General features: G+C 38.6%; 1 pseudogene; it reads right to left on the bottom strand.

Moving 5' to 3' along the window:
- Positions 1 to 286: 286 nt before the first annotated feature.
- On the bottom strand, positions 287 to 1,808 carry Tcf4-ps1 (transcription factor 4, pseudogene 1; annotated as a pseudogene).
- Between the last annotated feature and the right edge of the window lie 2,625 nt (positions 1,809 to 4,433).

The following is a 4,433-nucleotide window of genomic DNA, read 5'->3' as shown; positions in this document are numbered from 1 at the left end:
TTGTTACCTAAGGCTTTGTACATTCAGAGTGATATGTTAAAGAAGTTGTCCCTCAAGTTGCATTTTGTCTTTCTTTCATTCATTTTTGTTTGTTTGTTTATTTTCTGCGTTTTGATAATTGGGAATGCTGAAATGTCTTGCATCCGTGATTCATAACTACTCAGGCTTGTTTTATATTACAAAAAAGGGGGAGGTTAAGGAACAGTGTTTATGTGTGTTTAGGATAATACAGCTGTTAGGATGTGGTCTCTTGTTTTAATGAAGCAAGGTGGCGACTTGGATCCTTTCACATCTGTCCCATGTGATTCGCTGCATCTTCCATCCCAGGGTGTGGGCCAGCCAAGGAGAGTAGGGGAGGCTCTGAGGACTTCTTCTCTTCCTCCCTTCTTTTCAGATAGGCAGCTTTCAGGTTCAGATTCCTTTCTCTCACTTGCTGGTTCAGGCTGAAGATGACAGCCACTGACTAGTGGAGAATCAGGGGCTTGGTCTGGGACTGGTCACTCTTCAGGTGGAGCTACAACATGTGGCCCACCTCCTTGAAAGCCTCATTGATATCACCGACCCTCAGGTGCTCCTGGGCGTTATTGGCTATCCTCGGTTCCTTCTCACACTCAGCCATCTGCTCCGGAGTCATGTCCTCCTCATCATTATTGCTAGATCTTGACCTAGTAATTGTTTTGATATCCTTCTTGTTTTCTAATTTCTTGTTCTCAGAAGATTTTGTGTCCTGCAGGTTCTCATTGCCCTCATCATCGGATATTATCTTAGAGCTGCCAGAAGACACACTCTGGCATCCCTCTGTAAGGGTCTTGGGTGGGTTGGAGTCAAGGAAAGTTGCAGACTGGACCCGAAGCTGTGGAACCGGAACCTGGTTTGGCAGGAGAGAATGTCTGCCTCTTGGTGCCACGCCATCTTCACCGTGGACCCCAATCATGAGTGAATGTCTGTTGGCTGAGAAAAGGAGAGTTCCGTACCCTGAGCCCAGACTACCCATTGCTCCATTGTGAGAGGGTCCAATAATCCCATGTATGTCCCCATGACCACCAGGCACAGCTGTGGACGGGCCCACTATGTGATTCCCGAGAACATGAATTGATTGCATCATCCAGTCTTTCTCAATGGTCTTCAATTTGGCTTTGCAAGGAGTGCAAGTGTCCTTTGTAATTGGGAGATGACCAGGCCTGTACTCTGTTTCAAGACCAAACAGCTGTGCCTGCTGAGAGTGAAGGAGGGGAGCCAACATGAGTTGAAATGTTTGAGGAAAAGCTGTTGTTCTTGTGATCAGGAGAATAGATCGAAGCCAGGTCTTTCCCCAGAGGGTCTCCAGTCTGGGAGCTGCCTCCTGCCTCACTTCCTCTGTTTGCCTTTATACCGTCTGTTCCATTGGCAGGAGGTGTGCAGGAAGAGGTGCTGTAATGGTTTGTGCCAGTTAGATAGAATGTAGACATCGGAGGAAAACTGGAGATGATGTCTGCCGAGGAGTGTGATAGGTAGCTCAAATGATCATTTGGATGCAGGCTACAGTAGCTGCTAGACTGTGGAATATGAGAATTGCCTAGCATGCCTCCATAGCCAGACTGATTCATTCCACTGGAGGAGCTCCTAGGGTCACTGCTGTGATGGCCATCTTGCGTGAAGAAGAAGCTAAAGAAAGTGCTGGCTGCTGTCTTGCAAGAAGAATAGCCTGGTGAGTCACTGTTGTAGTTGGCAGTTTTGGCTGAAGAAACATAGACTGAAGACTGCAAACCTGGAGGATCTTTTCTGACTTTGATAATAATAGTTTCCCTGAAAGGTACACTGGAATCCATTCACATCCTGGAACTGGCGCTTATGAAAAGAAGGCCTCTGATGTAACTCTTATGGGAAGAAATTCCATTATGTATTATTTTGAAACATATCTCCATTTTGATGAAGTGTATCTTTGTAGACTGCCCCTCCCCTAATTTTACCCCTTTAAATCAAAACCTAATTTAGAGCTGTGAGCTAAGACTTTCATTTTTTATCTATTGTCTTTTTCAAGTGATTTATGAATTTTTGTACTACGATACATATGAAATACAGAGTGAGTGAAAACAATAGATGTGAAAAGCAGTTGACTGAACAAAGGCATAAAATTACATCCTGTTGGTGTGTGTCCAGAAAAGGGACATCAGAATAACATAATTATTATTCATACACACACACACACACACACACATACACACACACACACACACAAAATTGTATCAATAGAATCTATAAAAGACCCAGAGAAGACGAAAAAGTTAATGTAATTCAGTTGTATTTATTAAAATGTTTCAGATCTCAGTGTTCTCTTTTTTCTGAAGAAAAACAAAGCTATGCTTTGTGTATTCAGTACTTACTTCAGTCTCACTCAATCCAGTGCTGCTGCAGTTGCTTGTAAAGAGATCTGTGTAAATAATTTTAGAGGCAAGAAGATGTTAACAAGGCCTGACAGAGTGACTATAGGTAATGATAAACTGTGCATTTCAAAAAGCCGGAAAAATCTTAAAAGCTTCTACCACAAACATAGTAAATTTCCAAAAGATACAAACAATTACTGGAACTTGGATTTAACCAGTGCATACATAAGAGAAACATTCCGAGGTACTCCATAGTATGTATAATTATGAAATATATTTAAGTTAATTAAAAGAACCATCAGTAGACCCACAATTTTGTAGCAGGTGGTATTTCTTAGGGTACTTTAAGAGTGAGGCTATCCATTTGCTTGTACGTCCCTTTCTTTGATTTCTTAGCCAGAAATTTTAAAGGCAGCAGTTCCCTCTAAGTGGAGAAATGATTTTTCTATGACACGAAGAAACTACTACAATTACTGGCTATAAGAAACGTTTTGCTGCAGACTCTGTTTCAGAAAATGAAGCTAGAAAACACATATCTTATATCAAAAAACATGTTAAACACGGTGCATGTTCAGTATAAGGAGAACACCCAGGAATAGATTTTATTTTTTTTCCCTCACAGTTATGTAAACAGTAGTGTCCACTCCTTCTAAGTTGTTAGGCAAGAAATGTTACAAATCAAATTGATTGAATGGGAAAAACACACAGACTCCTGTACTCCTGTACAGAGCTGTGACACATTCATTCAGCATGAATTTACTACATTTTCTCATGTGTTTTAAGTTTTGTACTTTTTCAACTTTGACAATCATTCTCAATCAGAATAAAGTCCTTCATATTTTCAGCTATATGTCATGGCATTATGATAAACACTTAAAATACTTTAAAAACTGAAAGAAAACCATCAAGTAACTTCTCTAAAGCTTACCTACTCAGAACCCCACAATTTATTAAGCAAAACATAATAATTTCTAAAGTAGAAATGAAGTTGAGGTGGAGGTAACCCGATTTTATGCTCAAATGAATCTCTACAAATAAACATATAAAGGCTTTGGGTCTATCTACTTTCTGTAACATAAAACTGTCTTGTTTTTTCCTGCTAGACATTCACTGGAGATGAATAATTAATTAACTGGATAATTGTAAGAGTTTTTAAATCAGCCAATGAATCTTCCTTCAAAATTGTGGGTTTTTTCTCTGCTTATATTTATCAAGATTATCAATGCTTAACAATTCCTGGAAAGTTAGTATGCTTGAAATACATTTAGATTTTATGTTTTATCATGCTTATTGTAGGTTTAGATTTTCTTTTTTCTTGTCAATGCATAAATCACACTGCCTCTTAGAGAATCCTGTCATGTCTTTATCCAACTCAGATTTAGAAAATGTAAGGAATCGTCAGGATTGATTCTGGGAAGCTTTAACATGTTCTGTGAGAAGAGTAATTTTAACAGTCATCCAGAAACAGCACATGAGGTAATGATTCATTAAATGAAGGGCCAGTTCTTTGCAAAGTGTATGAGAAGTGCCTGTTATCATCCAACGTGCAGTGATAGTTCCTACATTACATGGACTATGAAAACTAACATGAATAGAATTGTGGAACAGTTACCATTTTATTAGAGAAATTATAGATATTTATTAGGATATATTTAAGTAAATCCATCTAATTTGAATAAAGATTAAAATCCTGACAGATAACATTTTCCCTTCAAATATATTTTATCTTTATTGGCTTAAACTTTTTTATACCATTCTTTCTCATTGAAACTGTTCCCAGAATATTACCATATTAACAGCTACCCAATACATGGTCTTCCTTTCATTCAAAAAAAAGTACCAAAAATTAACAACATAAAAAGTATCCAAAAAGCATGGAGTTTCTCTTGTGTTGGATAACTATACTGGGCCGGTGTTTTTAGTGATATGTGGTTGATTAATCAATTGGAGAAAACTGTTTTGTTCCCAACAGGTATCAGTTGCAAATTGATTTTTGTTTATTGGAAGGATTTTGTTTCCACTTTCCCTTCTTCCTGTTGTGGTGTTTTCTGCCATGCACTTGCACAGATC

Source organism: Rattus norvegicus, chromosome 13, assembly GCF_021556685.1.
Source record: "Rattus norvegicus strain SHRSP/BbbUtx chromosome 13, alternate assembly SHRSP_T2T, whole genome shotgun sequence".
Classification (NCBI taxonomy): Eukaryota; Metazoa; Chordata; class Mammalia; order Rodentia; family Muridae; genus Rattus; species Rattus norvegicus.
This window is presented reverse-complemented; position numbering and strand designations above follow the sequence as displayed.